This window comes from Brassica napus, chromosome A5, assembly GCF_020379485.1.
Source record: "Brassica napus cultivar Da-Ae chromosome A5, Da-Ae, whole genome shotgun sequence".
Taxonomy (NCBI): domain Eukaryota; kingdom Viridiplantae; phylum Streptophyta; class Magnoliopsida; order Brassicales; family Brassicaceae; genus Brassica; species Brassica napus.
Window position 1 is genome coordinate 19,135,514 of NC_063438.1, and position 17,124 is coordinate 19,152,637.

The window sequence follows — 17,124 nt, forward strand, 5'->3', positions numbered from 1 at the left end:
AATTAAAAGTCCATCATATTATAAGAAACTATTTATCTCGGCGAGATTTAAAATATACGAAAACGGGTCAATCTAATTACCTAAAACTTTTTCTTTTCTAAACTAACCATAAAACAAAATTTAAAATTTATACACATATTTCAAATCAAAATAATAATTTAAAGTTGATTTATATCAAAAATTGATTAAAAAAATAATACATATATTCAAAAATGGATTTTTACTAAACTATTTTTCAATAACCATTATAAAAAAATGTTGTCAATATATATAATAAAAATACAATACAAAGCCCAATTTGAAATACCAACTCAAATTATGGTTTTTATATTTCATATTAAGTTTTTAAAATATAATATATGTAATTATTTATATGATGGTACGTATAAAATACTATTAATTATATGATTACTTATATGATGGTACGTATAAAATATAATTAATTATATGATGACAGTATATGATATATAATAACGAATAGGGATGGGATTTCGGGTACCCATACGGATTTGGTTCTGATCGGTTTGTGTTTCGGGTTTTCGGGGTCAAAGATTTAAGTCCTGTTAGGATGTTTCTAAATTTTGGTTTGAGTTTGATTCGGATCTTTGCGGGTTTGGTTCGCGTTTGGATAACCCATTTAAATTATTTTTAAAGTTTTAAATCATTATATATTTTAAATTTCTTAAAATCTATAAATAAAATAATATATTACCTATAAATTTGAATAACATATGTCAGAATACCTAAGCTTAACATATCAATTGGCTTGATTTAAAATTTTGGATACGGAATCAATAATTATTTTAAGTATTTTTGGTGATTTGAGTATACTTTAACTATTGCAGATATTTACTTTTGACTATCTATATATATATATTTTCAAGTATTTAAACCAATTTAAAATTATCATTCTTAATGTTTTATATACGTTAAATCTAAAAATAATTAATATATATAAGTATATAAATCTATTTTTAGATAAATTTGGTATCCGAATACTTCGGTTCGGATCAGATTTGGTTCTCTAAATAACAAAATTTTGAATAATTCGAATATTTAATCAATTTATGTTCGGGTTTGGTACTATATTTTCGGATCGGTATCAGTTCTGTTCCTTGGATTCATTTTGTAAAACCCTAATAATTACATGAAAAAAAACTTATTTTTCAAAATATACACCCGCGCGCCTGCGCGGGTCAAAATCTAGTAATATGTTATAACGTAATCATTCTTTGCGAAAGGAGCTAAACCTGTGATACAATAAAACCAATTCAGTATACTAATTAATCACTATAATTATTTTTCTGTACACTTCAATTTTTGCGTATTCGTGAGCCTGAAATATTTTTGATTATTTTCTTGTTTCTGAAATGTTAAACTCATTAATAGGGGAAATAAAGAAAAATAAAGAAATAAAAATGAAAACTAGTTAATTATAGATTTCAAAGCTGAACTTTGATATACTCTTCCAGATTGGAACCACTATTAGAAGAAGATTTTGAAATCTTGACGAGTAATAGTAACAGTGATAATACCCATAATTTTAAAAATTATTCGGATGAGTTGAGACTTGAGATACCAATTAGTAAACTTTTCTTTTCTTTTTGAGCAAAAGGTTCACTTAGTATTGGTTCATCAGGGAATCTTGCACTGGGAGCTTTCATCCTCGTCTTTGCTTTATTGCTAGTTCTTATTTTCTTTTGGTTTTAACTTTTAAAATTGTCATGTATATTCTTTTGGACTTTTATTTCATTGATATTACTATCTTTATCCGCTGGTTTTGGACTCTGAATATTAGTTTAATTCGTTGGCTTTGGATATGTTCATGTATATGATCTCAATTTATGTTCTTGTGTAATCTGATTTTATTTATCAACAATGTAATCTGATTATATCGTGAAATATATAATCTCTTTCAGTGCAACACGTATTCGTTCGTTCATTTCTTTCTATAAGACTGTTTTCTTCAAACAAAATTTAGCATCTGAGGCTTGTATTTCAATCTGAGAGTAATCGAATAACAATTCTGAATGATCGGGAATCTAAAAATTTAGGTTTGATCTACTTTCTAAAAATGATATTAGGTCTCGTCCGAAAAAATGTATAGAACCAAAAACTTCATAAATAAATAAATAAACAGTTCATTTTGTAAGATGCAAGATAGAATATAAAGTAGGATCCATTAGTAAAATTCATTAATAAAAAAGGATTTATAAGAGAGTTTTCAATCAAAACCAAAGTTCTATTAGTGAAAAAGATCTCACAAGTGTTTTTAGTTGTGCTATCGTGTCCTGTTTTCGGGATTCAGCCGACAACTTAAACCATTACAACCTGGAAAAACCATAGAGACTCAGACAAGACTAGACCGGTTAATCACCACTTTTACCTTTTGGTTATAATAATCAGAATATATTAATAACTTAAAACGTGAATATTCATATTAACACAGTACGCATCCAAATGTAACACACCTACGCGACACTACTATCGCACAAATGTACATATGTTCGATTAACTTACTGTCTTCCTTTCTTTTTTTTGTGCAACACTTACTGTCTTCCTTAAATATCTATGTTTGGGGTTAAAAAGAAAATATCTTCCAAGCTTACATAATACTAGTAAGCATTACTTTATACTTTGATCAGGTTAATTATAAAATCTAATAACACCTTCAGCTAAAATCTAAAACTATCATAACTAAATTGCATATAACAAGTTGACAAAAAAAATCGCATATAACAAGAAAATTTGCTTTCTAAAAAAGTGGTAAAGCGGATACGTATAAACACGTGGCAACGGCTTAATTCATAAACACATACCATTTTTAATTAGGAAACAAGATTATACATCATTATTGTCGTCTTAGTGCAAGCATTATGGCTTTTGATGACTTCAAATCTCTGAGAAAGTGACACGACGCTTGTGAGTGTGTCAAAAGCATCCAAAACTGGTAGGCTACGTGTTCGTTATTCATTAGTTTAATAATATTTTAAAGAATTTTTAATCTCTAATGTGATTACCTAAACACGTGAATCTGGACAATGTTGACACGTGTCTAGACCCTTACATTATTTATTCTCTGATCTACAATTCGTTGATTTTGATGAATTGTTGAAATGTTGACTCACCCTATAAGGAGTTTGAAAAGTAAGATATTTATGTTCCTTCTCCTGAATTTAGATATTTGTATGCACTTTATTGTTAAGATATTCAATATCTTATGTTTATGTTCGCAAAACTCGAAATATAACTCTTTCCATTAACTAATAGCCAAAATTCAAAAGCATATGGTCCTTGTACGTTACACGAGTCTGATAGTGAGATTAGCAACTCCTGAGTTAGTTCAGCTCTACTCAATTCCTATTAAGTTATAATAAATTGTAGTATTTTTTAACAAGTGAGCAAGTTATATCTAGTTGATCCGTTATCTAAAGTGAACCAAATGTGTCGGAAGTTGTAGGTTACTTCAGTTTTGCGAAGACAACAAATAATTTGGCAAGAACATAATCTACATACACAATAACATACAACCTTGTAGCTCCACAGGTGTTGGTGAACATACAAACATCACTCAGCTGATCTATCATAGTTATATTTGATTTTTTAAATCCAATTACATCCAGTAACATGTTTTTCGGGAGGTAATTCGGTTTTGTCTCAAGTATGATTCTTTTTTACAAAAAACAACTTTATTTTCTTTTCTAAAAAACTTTATTTTCTTATTGTACATCTTCAACGTTTATCTTGTAGCACTAGTTCATAACTAATTGGATCATTACCTGCTATTTTCGTGGCTAAAACTCATTTTAGAAACAAAGAAACTATGATAAAATACAAGTATTTACATGAGATTTGTGGAATAGAGAGAGAGCTTGAAATGGTTTATTTAAATTGTGCAATTGTGTAACATATTTTTACGCAAATAAGAGGGTTTAGCCTTTAGATGCCCATGATCAAGTTATTCCATCAAGAAAATATAGTAACTGAAAGACAACTTACTTTGGCCTTAGGGGCTGTAGGGTACATGATTCATGCCAGTATGCTTCATATTTGATCGCTAGACGGAAGTTGCAGGATTCCTTGTCCAGTACTCACTTGTAATTCACGATGACCAGACTGTGGCTTGTTTCGGCTTCGTTCTCCCCACCAAAGAGGATAGCCAACCTTCTTAAAACAATTTTCCATGAAATGCCTTGTTTTCCACACAAACTAGACCTCAACACAAATTGCACTGCAAAACTCACTCCATCATATGGATTCTCTTGCATTCTACCCATGAGTTTTGATTCTTCATCATTTAGAAGCATGTTGTACGCTTCATCAAACATGGCAGACGGTCCCGTGAGAGCAGGTTTGATTTAACTGATTCATAAAGATATTCATCAAGTGCCATGAGAAATTGATGCAATTTTGTATTCCTCACGTTCTTCTGATCTCTTATATTGTTTTTCCTTGTTGATAGTCTGCAATACTCGTCCAAATTTTTCGTAATAGGTTTTAATTGGAACTCTCTTTTGTCGACAGCTGCGAGTTCCAATTTGAGTCATTAAACTCTTTGCCCGTTTTTAACTGTAAATACTTTTTGAATCTGAGTCCACAGCTTGTTTGCGTTGTCACTGTATGAGAGATATGAACACATCTTCTCATCAATGATGAGTTTAATCCATGACACTACAAGTGCATTATTTACACACCAGTTCTCGTAGTCTTCTGAATCCTTTTCTGGTTTTGGAATCGAACCATCAGCAAAGCCGAACTACTTTTGAGCTTTCATAGCCAGACGAATACTTAAAGAACATTCATCATAGTTCGATCTTCGCAACGCTGGTAGGGAGATTATTATACCGGGGTTGTATCCTGATGTTAAATCATAAGGTGATATCGTACGCCTTGTGACTTCAACTCGTGATTTATTTTTGAAACTGTTGAATCTTCATCAGACATGATGAACGTTTAGGTTGAGAAGGAAGAAGGATAAAGAGGCGGAAGAGATGATTAAGATTGATTACTAAAAACCAAGTATAGGTTTTAAAGCTCTGATACTATGTTAAGAAACCTAGATTTGTATTAAGGTTGCATGGTTTATTCATCACACGGCAATGCCAATTTATACATGTTAAACGTAATCGCTATACAAGGCTTAAGTTGGACCATAGCCCATAGGGCCTAATACAGAAGCGAATCAAACTCGAAGAAAAAAAATAAACTTAGGGGGGGAGATAATTCACACTGATTTTAAAAGTCAAGAGGATTTTAATTCTGTAAATATTTTCATTGATTCTGACAATATGTCTCTCCATATTTATAGAATCTATATATTCTTTTGGTTTGATTGGCGATGACTTATTGTAATTTATGTTAACTTTGTCTACTATTGTTTATCTATTTTCCATATAATATATTTAAAATATGGTATGTTCAATTGTGTATAAAGAAAATGAGCATCCTAGAATTGTTCTTTGCTTTTTATTCATCATCAAAGCTCGCAAGATAATACAAGTCTCTCGTATGAATCATTGTTCCAATAACACCATAGTTTAATAGAATTACAAAATCTGAAAATACTTAACTTTTTGAATAACAAAAGATTTATATAGAATTGTAACATCACAACACCAATAACACCAAACTTTTTAGAACTTTAAGAATCATGTTACTAATAACACTAGAATCTTTAAATTCTTCAACTCTTTACACCCTAGCCGCCAAACCCTAATTTTCAGGCATCTCAACTGTTAATTTAAGGAGGCCGACGGCACCATTTTTCCGTTGGTCTCCTGCCCCGCCAGTTTCTTCTTGTCCCAGCCCCCATCGATCATATCTTATGGCGTTGCTTCCTTCTTGTCCCTGCGAATCTGGATCTCTGATTCATCAGACCTAATCGGAAGTAGAGGTTTGTGCTTCTCTTCCCTGGAGCGCAGGCGAGGTAGTGAGCGTTTGAGACCATCAGTGGCCTTGATCTTCTGTTTCCTTTGTGCGTCAGCGTCAGATCTAGGTCAGATCTTAGCTTCTAGTCACCGGAGTTGAGGTTGAGAGAGTAGCTACCTCTCCTCCTTTCTCCGACCAGCCTCCCGACGTGTTATTCGGTTGCAGAAGTTTCAAAGGGTGTAGAGCCTATCCTCAAGGGATTCATCCTCAGAGAGCAACGGAGTTGTGGTCTCCGTTGAGGGCCTCTGTATCTAGTTTCAAGTATCATCCCCATGGCTTTCTCCTGTCAATTTGGTTTAGTTCTCTCTCTGTTGCGTTTAAAGTGATTGGATGCTTAGGGTTCCTTGAGGACAGGCCCGATGTTTCTATCTCATGATTTCTGGCGATTGAGACTTGCCAATGGTGGGACTAGCCTGTTTTGAGGGTCTTCGGAACTCTCCTGTTCTTCATATCCGTCTACAAGCTCCGGTTTGTTATTTTCTGACAGTCTTATCTTTTGGATCGCATGATCGGATTGGGGAGCATTATACCAACTAAGCTTGACCATCGTTTCATGTGCTCTATTGCAAGTGGAGATATCTAGGCACAGTCAGAAAGCTACTTTCCGAGTGGCTTTGGGTTTGGTTTCAACGAAGTCCCTCCTCAGCTAGCACCGGAGTGTAGGCCAGGCTCTCCGTCGTCGCAGCTTGAGAGACCTTCGGGTTAGTCTTCCGCAAACCGTTCCTGCTTAGCCAACTCCTCTTCTCAGCTGGTTTCGATCAGCAAAGAATTTAGGAAGCGCTTGTGTTAGGAAATTAGTTGATACTTGTTGCTAAGCTTTAGCTCTAAGTTTGTTGTTTCAATATTCTTAGATCTTTCCTTGATGCTATAGGTTCTTTTAACTTTTTTTGCGACCTTTAGGATCAGATCAGCTCTTGAGCAATCTAGGATTTCAATTTCGATTGTAATCAAACTTTCATTATTCAGTTAATGATATTTACAACTTTAGCAAAAAAAAAAAAGCATGGGTCTTCACAATATTCTATGCGAGAATGGATTACTCATATGAGTCCAATGAAATTATCTCAATAATGGGCCGTATTAACAATTAGTTCACTGAACAAACAATCGCAACTTGTTGTAAGAAAAAAGGAACAAATTTACCCAATGCAGAGCCGGCTTAGAACAACTCGAAAAAAAGTTTTTGATAAGTATCTAATGATTAAAAATAAAGAAAAAAATATGAAAAACTAGGGTAGGTCCGTGCTACGCCCGGGATGTGCTTTACAGGTGATGTAATTGTATATTTATTTGTGTGTGTTATGTAAGCTTTTGCAAGAGAATTGTATAATAATGTTTATGGTGTTTGAAAATGTTAAGGTGTGGAGGGATTATGTATTTTAAGATTAATTATGTTTAATTCGGATATTTTTGTATATTAATAGATTATGACGTATAACATATTATATTGGGTGTATGAGGTGTAGGTGGTACTCTCATTGTATGTTTTTTTTTATAATTTTGGTTTGCTATATTTTAAGTTCTTAAGAATAGGTTTGTGGTTTTCATGATTATTATTTGTGTGAATGGATTGGAATTCGTTACGGTATATGTTATGATGAATATGATATTTAAGAACTGAGTAAATAGTGAAAGTATCAATTTAATTGTGTATATTAAAAGTTAACCCTTAAATCTATAATTATAAAATTATTTTTCAATTATTTCAATTTGTTTAAGGTCGTTGCATATATAGGTGTAAAGCAGATACATTTGATGCATAAGTAATCTAAGTCTTTGTTTACTATTATGTAAATAGTTGAGTTTATTTTTTTATTTTTCTGTTAGTTTCTTAATTTTTACAGTTTTAACTGAATATTTTGTAGCTCTTTGTAAGTGAATAATATTATTTTAATGTTTTCTTGTTAAATGTGATAATTTTTTTTATTAAAATAAGGTTATATTTTATGGAACCAAAAATATTTAACTAACAATAAAAATGATGAAGATAGATATGAATTATTTTTTCTTCCATGACTTTGAACTCTGCTTATTTTCTAATTTGGGTTGATGGATTTTTCTTATATATATTTTAATACTTTCTTTTATTTATTTTTAGAAATTTTAGTAATCTTTATAAATTTAGTTGTTTTTATGATCATGTGATGTCACAATAATATTTATAATGCTTTTTCTTGAAAGATTAACTATTTTAAAATTTCTAAAAAAAATATGTGTATATTCCAAGACATACTTTATTTTAGCTTAAAATATTTTTCAAACGATCATTTATATAATTTAGATCGATACTTTAAAATACTCATAACATGTTTTGCATATTTATTTGTATTTTATGTTTACTAAATCCTATATTAAGCTATGTAACTGATTATTCTTTCTATATATCATGAAGATTTGTCTCACATAACCCTTCCGGATATCCATTGTCGGCTGAACTGATTAGAGCTCAATAAGGCGATAAACCCTAGACGTCGATGGTCGTCCTTGATGAAGACTCACAGAATGCGTTTCAATCTTGTCTTATATTAGAAATATAGATTATCATATATGATTGTTAATATGCTATTCCAATTGTAGGGGTTGGTTTGCAACTAAGTCGTATTTAGTTTGTTTGTGGTAAGTTTATATATATAAAAATTATTTCGTTATACACTGTATTGTATTTAATATTATATTCAAAATATGTTTTGTTTAAAGAGTTTCAATATTTATATTATTTTATGAAATTTGTTAATATAGATGAAAAAAAGTTTCTATTGTAGCATGAAATTTATGGTATTGTAAAGTGGGTTTTGTAAACCATAATTAAAGGTTAATTTTTTTCTTTTATGATTTGCGTAACATATTTTTGATTCAAGTATTTAAATTCTGAATGCTGTTAATTAATGTAGTCATGTGCTTTGATGAATACATTAATGGTTTTCATAAGAAATGGTCCTTGATTCATTCATTCAAAAACAACCTTGAGGCAAATCTAGTAGTCCATTCCATATAATTAATGGTCAAGCTCTCATGACTGATACAACAAATAATAGCGACAAAATGGATTGGAGATTTTCGTGCAAGTGTGAGAGGATCAAACCATGTAACCATAAACTGTTTGTATCATTTTTCAAAAAAATCTGAAACAGTCTCTGTAAAATCTTCTGAAGCTAGATGCTATTTATTATGCATGCACCATTGAGAACCCAAAAACCACGAATTTGTTTCTTTTCATGATCGTAACTCAACGTCGTAGCAACATTATCAAGTTGACAAAAAGTAGCAAATAAGCAAATTAAAAATATGACTTTATTGTGTGAAGAATTTGAAATCGGACTACTTCAACTAAGATGTGTAGATTGTGTAGATTCGGCTGACATGTGACAGTTTTCTCTTACTTCTTTGGTTTCTTATATATATACAGGAGAATATATGTTGATTGTTTTGTTTGAGAAACTGTGATGATGGTTTGTGCAAATTTTTTTTGATTTGCTTACTCTTTATTTGAGTGTGTTTCTTTAAAATGTCATTCTCTCTTGGAGTTTCTATTACAGTTTTTGATGTTTTTTTTTTGGTAAAATGTTAAAATTACAGTTTTTGATGTTTGATAGGGTTTTCTACTGTCCTTTGATGTAATATGCCCCTTTCATCTCTTTTTTCTCGGTTTATGTTCTCGTTCCTAAACAATAGAGTTTGTTCTTTAACAAAAAAAAAAACAATATAGTTTGTTCATCAAATCAAACATGCTTTGAGTCTTTCAATAACCGCAAGAATATATATATTATTAGGTGATTTTTCCGTGCTCATGCACGGGTATAAATATTTTTGAAGTAAATATACTATAATAATTGATTGCTATTTACTTTTAATTTTAAATTAATTTATAATTTGTATGCATCATTTATATTTATAATTATATATTACTTTAATAATACATATGATTTTATATATGTTATATTTTTGTTTTTACAGTCAATTTAGTTATCATTTGCGTAATTTGGATTGCATCTTTGAATTCATCTATAATATTTTTTATTCTAAATATATTAAAATTTTGATTAATTTCTTATTTGCATTTAGGTGGTTATTGTCTTAAATATATAAATATATTTTATGAAGATTATGTATAACTTCAAATATTTTGTGTTTAGACTAAAAAAATAAAATAAACTAAAGTGTCTGATTCCAATTTACATAAATTAATATAATGATAATATTCTGAAGTCTCATGCATATATATATATATATATATTAGAAAAGAACTAAATTGTAACAGTTGTTTAATATTTTATTTTCATTTTAATATGTTTTGATTTGTTCTATGAATTATATTTATAAAATAAATTATTATTCTTATAAAATTATATATTCTTAAGTTAAATCTATGATTTTAGATATAAGTTAGATTATACGAATCACTCATGTTGTGAGTATATTGAGTTACTGTTATTCTTTCAAATTCAAATGATATATTTTTATTTTTTATTAATCAAGTCAAATCAAATCAATTTATTTATCGTTTAAACGTGCATGTATTTTCATAATATTTATCAAATTATATATTGATATTTTAAAAAATATATTATAAAATTAAGTGATGCTCAATAGGAAGTTACATATATAAGTAGGTGATACATTTTTGAAAGCTCATGAATACATATTAAAATTTACAATAATTAAAATATTCTATAAATTCAAAATAACTTTATGCATTTGATTTATTGAATGGAAACTAAAATTTATTTTAAATAATATTAAAAATGAGAATTCAGATTTGCTTTGGTATTTTGATTATGGTTATATTAAGTTCCACAAACATAAAATTTAAAAGAAAATTTCATATTAAGAAAACAAATAACTTTAATAATGATAAAATATAATATATCTATTTTACAACTATTTGATTTTTTTTTGTTTTAAATATCTCTTAAAAATAAGCAGTACACAAAATTGTGTTTTATTTGAAAATAATATTATATAAGTAAAATATCATTTATCGATATTGTTTTGATGTAATTGGAAGCTATTATAGTCAACAAAATATATGAAAAATAAATAAATCACTTCAATAATACTAATTATAAACAATTTTTAGTCAATTAAACATATATCAATTTATGTTTCTCAATTATTTTGTGTAATCTTCTAAGAAAATAGATAGATATATAAAAATACTTCTATTAGTTTGAATTTTTTTTTGTATTGTTTAAAATTATGTTTTGAAAGAAATTTTATTTTGTTTTCTAATATCAAGATTATCTGTGTAAATATTTTTAATAAAATCACATTATATACAAATTTATGTTTTTTTTTTGTTCTTTCAAAACATAATTTTAAACAATAGAAAAAACAATACAAATTTATGTTTTTCATCTAAGAAAATATAGATATAAACAAAGTATTTTATTACTTCAAAACTATATTTTATGTTATTTAAAAATATTTTTTAAATGTAATATTACTATTTTGTGAACTTTCCTTTTTTTTAGAAATCATATTATATATACATATATTTTCGTTTTCAATTTTTTTTTTACTTTATAAAAAATTTCCTTTTTTATTATATGTATATGTTTTTGGAACTTTTTAAAAAGGAAACTAAATAAAATAATAATAATAGTATTTAATATTTTTAATTCATTAATGGTATCAATATAATCAACCATCGTGAGAGTTAATATGAGAGCGACAGATAAGAAACGTACGTCTCAAATAATATTATAGAGATTTTATTGAATAGGGAAAACAAAAGAAAAAGGAAATACCTTAGGCTTTTTTTTAGTTTCCTTGTTTTTGCCTTGTCTTCTCTCTTATTCTTTCTCTCCATTGCTTTTGTAGCTTGTGATATCTCCACCAACGATGTTACTCCTTCATCTCTGCAACTTCCGTTTGTTTTCTATTCTCCTCTTCTTTATTAATCAACTCCTCTTTCTCTTTGTTTAATCTTGGTAGGCTAGCTCTCTAGCTCCTCTTTTTCTCTTTTAGAATGAATCTAACTCTTCTTTTTCAGATACCAATTCCTTAACAATTGATGGAGGCTGGACAGTCTTCTTAGATTTTGTGGATTGGGTCTTCTGCTCGGTTGGTTTTGGAACCATTTTTATACTGTTTTCACCTTTATATGTGACCGCCTTTTTAATGATAAAATTGGTGGAGTTGTCTCAAGTTTTTCTCCTCGCACTCGAAGTTCTAAATTTATTTGTTCTTGTAGCGTAAGTTATCTGGGAGGTTCCTCATCATAGCCAAGAGGACGTCATCTAATGTTTATAGTTTTATTAAATTACTCCCTGTGTTGCACTTAATTACGTAGTTACAGAAATCATTGTTGTTGTTTCACATATTCTGAAATTATCCATCAGTTTAAAGACATGAGTAGGAAAACTACATACATGAACTCAATTGTCGTAGATATTAGGCTTGTATTTATACCTGGACGGAACATAAGCATTGCAAGGCTACTTTTATCTTTTTTTTTTAAACCATTTCATATGATGCCTCTAAATAATCTCCTTACTTGAAGATATATATATTTTTAATACCTAAAAACGAAAGAGTAAATCAATAATCCACCGTCTACTTTCGGAGCTACATTTTATTCATTCGTCCACTCCATTTTGTTACTTTAACTTATGGAGTCACAAAAGTAGAAAAAAAGTCAAAAAAATAATATAAAATGTAAAAGTGAAGGAATAAATTTTTAAAAAAATGCGATTAGAAAGAACAAAGCTTCTCTTCGCTCACAATGTCTCAGAGAGTGAGTCAGTCATCTCTTAAACCTTTTCTCGTCTGACACGTTATCATTACATGCAGTAGCGGCCCTGGTACAAGCAAATCGGGCCCTTTGAATAACTTAAAGTATTTCGACCTTTTTCTGTCAAGGTTTCAGTAGTGTAGTTGGTTTAATGGCGAAAAGCACTCTTTTTGGTGCAGGATTCAAAATGCATCGGCTACAGTTTCCTCTGTTTATTTTTATCTTTTTAAAATTATTTATTAACAGGCCCAAAATAAAAAGTGTTGTTTCCAATCCAAAATATTTTTGGACCGGGCCTGATTACGTGTTTAACTTTTGATGTTAAAATCATCATAATTTGGGCTTAATTATATTGTTGCAAATGTATATAGCTGAGTTTAGATTAAAAAAAAAAACTAATAGATATGGACTTACACTAAAAAAACATATTCTGACAGCACGATACATATTATTAGACTATCTACAATGGTTGATTTATTTAATACTCTCTTTTTCTATTTTTAACATTCCATATCATCTTCTCTCTCTTCCACCTAATTATTCAATGAGTTGATTACACTGAAAAAATACTTTTTGACTTTCTATTACACCTAGAGACACTTCTTACATGTGACACACTTTGTTGTGGGTCAGCAGTGTTAATCTTTTACCAACCGCTTGTGTTACACAACGATCACAATGTGTTACACACGAGTTCGAGAGAAAGAATAAGATAGACGTTTCAGGCTTATAAACTTTTCTGAAAATACTTTTGTATTATTGAGATTCGGTTATGTGTTTACAACAGATGATTGATCTTTATATAGAGATCGAATCAATACAAGTATAAGAGACACAACTCTTTATACTAAAGGACACAACTTGAAGAGTTACAACTCTTTGTGTAATAACATAAATAACTAACTTATGTAAATGTATTAAGGAGAGATTAGATTATAGTTTAACACTCCTCCTTAATCATATCTCGACTTGACTCCAAGCTGCTTCCTTAGATCTTCAAATCTTGAACCGCCCAATGCCTTTGTGAGAATGTCTGCGAGTTGATCATCCCCTTTGCAATACTTCAGTTCAATGATTCCCTTTTGCTCAGCTTCCCTCACGAAATGGTACTTGATCTCTATGTGCTTCGTCCTTCTGTGTTGCACCGGATTCTTCCCAATTGCTATTGCTGATTTGTTGTCACATAAGATCGGAATGCCTCCTTCAAACTTCTGACCAAAGTCTTCAAATAGTCTTTGTAACCACACTGCTTGATTTGCTGCTGCACACACGGCTATGTACTCTGCCTCAGCCGTTGATTGCGCCACTGTTTGTTGCTTGCTTGACTGCCAACAAAACATGGCTGATCCAAGAGTAAACACATAACCTGAAGTGCTTTTCTTGTCTTCCTTAGAACCACCCCAATCGCTGTCTGTGTAGCCTAGAAGTCTTGGTTCTTTCACGCTTGTGAAGTACACTCCAAAGTTTGATGTTCCTTTGACATATCTTAACACCCTCTTGGCTTCTTGGTAGTGCTTCATGCGAGGTGATGACATGTATCTTGAGAGATAGGCGCTTGCATACATCACATCAGGTCTTGATGCACACAAGTACAAAAGCCCTCCAATGATGCTTCTATACTTAGTCGGATCTCCATACTCCTTGTCATCCTCAACTCCTTTTCCTTGTGGTGTAAGTGGGTTGCTTACACTCTTGCTGTCTCGCATCCCAAACTTGTCTACAAGTTTGTTTGCATACTTTTCTTGTGAAAGAAATATGCCTCCATCGTCTTGAATTACTTCCATTCCAAGAAAGTAGTTCAACAATCCAAGATCCACCATCTCGAATTCTTTCTTCATGTTCTCCTTGAATGTGTTGATGCTCTGAATGTTGCTTCCTGTGATGATTATATCATCCACATATAGACTCACGATCAACACATCTCCTCCTTGCTTCTTGATGTATAAGGCCGCATCATTCATACTCCTCTCAAAACCGTTTTGAAGAAAGTATGAATCTATCCTTCCATACCATGCCCTTGGGGCTTGCTTTAAACCATATAAAGCTTTGTGTAGCCTTAACACTTTGTGTTCCTTCCCGTGTGTCACATACCCAGGCGGTTGTGTGACATACACTTCTTCCTTGAGGTCGCCATTGAGAAAGGCTGACTTCACATCCATCTGATACAATTGCCACTTCATCTGAGCCGCATAGGCAAGTATGGCTCGTATTGTATCATGTCTTGAGACAGGGGCAAACGTCTCAAGGTAGTCAACACCATACTCTTGAGAGAACCCTCTTGCAACTAGCCGCGCCTTGTGCTTGATGTGATTGCCGTTTGCATCGGTCTTGATCTTGTAGATCCACTTCACACTTATCACATTCTTCTTCTTTGGCTTGTCCACTAGTTCCCACGTCTTGTTCTTCTCAATCATGGCTATCTCCTCATTCATTGCTTCTCTCCATTCCTTGGTACCACACGCTTCATCATAAGTGTATGGTTCTTCATTTGCATGAAGACAAGCTTCTATAGCTTGAGCCGCTTCATCAAGCTCTACTCTCGGTGCCCTTTCCATGATATCAACCATGGACTTGAACTTCCTTGGTGCCTCAGAAGTTTCTTCATCTCCACTACTAGTATCATGATCATCATTTTGAAAAGAAATAGGACTGAAAGTACCTCCAAATTGTTCCTCAGGACTGGATGCACCTTCGGTTTGTTCCTCAGGACTGGATGCACCTTCGGTTTGATCCTCAGGCGAGTGAGAGTCTTCCATAGACAACTCCAATGTCTTCCTCACTTCTTCTTGCCTTTTCCAATCCCACTTCTTTCCTTCTTCAAACTCGACATCTCTTGATACTTCAATCTTCTCATTCTCCAAAATGAGAACTCTATAGCCTTTGGATTGGTTGCTATATCCAACAAAGACTCCACGCTTTGCCTTGACGTCTAGCTTCCTCCTCTTTTGATTTGGGATATGTATGTAGCATATGCTACCAAACATTCTCATGTGTGACACATCTGGCTTGTGTCCACACCACTTCTCTATAGGAGTGACATCTTCTTCTATTGCCTTTGATGGCAGACGGTTTTGAAGATATGAGGCAGTGTATACCGCTTCTGCCCATAACTTGAGCGGTAAGTCTTGCTCTGCCAACATCGATCTAGCCATCTCCACCAAGGTCCTATTCATGCGCTCCGCTGCACCATTTTGTTGTGGTGAATAAGGCAAGGTGACTTGCTTATTGATTCCTTCTTCTTCACAGAACCGGTTGAATTCTCGTGAAGTGAACTCACCACCTCCATCTGATCTCAGTGTCTTGATGGTACAATCCGACTGCTTCTCCACCATTGCTTTGAACTTCTTGAACAGTGAGAATGTCTCTGACTTTTGCTTCATGAAGTATACCCAACACATGTGAGTATGATCATCCAAGAATAGCAAAAAGTATCGGCTTCCATCAACAGACTGGTGCTGCATCGGCCCACATACATCCGTATGTACAATCTCAAGCTTCTCTCTTGTCTTAGTTTGAGATTCCTTTGGGAAGCTTTTGCGTGATTGCTTTCCAAGTCTACACGCCTCACATGCTTCCTTCTTGACTTTAAACTTTGGTAATCCCTTTACCAAGTCTTTGTCTTGCATTTGTTGCAACCTTTTGTCGCCTACATGACCAAGTCTCTTGTGCCATGTCTCCATCTTTCCTTGCTCACTAGCGCTCAAGGCCTCTTCTACCTGAGCCGAACTCATCCTGATTCGATAGCTTTTGTGAGTCATTGGGATATCCATTATCCTCCTTCCTTTTGCATCATCTATGATGCATCTCTTCTCTTGGAAACTCACCCGGTATCCGCTTGAAACAATTTGTGGAACACTCAACAAATTTTTCGCCAAACCCGGAACCAAGAATACATTTCTGATGGTCTTCTTGCCACCTTTAGTCATGACGGTAATGTCTCCTTTACCGGCTGTCATGACTGTGCTTCCATTTCCAATCTTTATTGGAACCTTGATACTCCTATCAAGCTTTGAGAAGTAACTCTCCTCCTTTGTCATATGATTAGTTGCTCCACTGTCTACTAACCAGACATCTTCCATCACTGTTGTTGCTGCTTCGCTCGCACTGAACAACATGTGATCTTCATTTGAATCTTCTTCGAGACTCACATGTGCCTTCTCTTTCTTCTTTGAGTAGCACTGATTTGCAAAGTGGCCTAACTTGCCACAATTGTAACACTCCTTGTTACTTCTGTGATCCTTCTTTGGATCTTCCTTCTTCTGTTTCCTCCAACACTCGCTCTCATTGTGGTTGTTTCTCTTGCAGAAACCGCACCACTTCTTGCCTCCTTGGCGCTTTGAGTTGTCTTGTGTAACACCAGAATTTTTGTGTTTAACACGAGCATCGAATGCTCCTTCACTGGTGCTTTCTTCTCTTGCAGCCAGCCTTGCTTCATGAGCCTTCAAGATCCCGATCAACTCTGT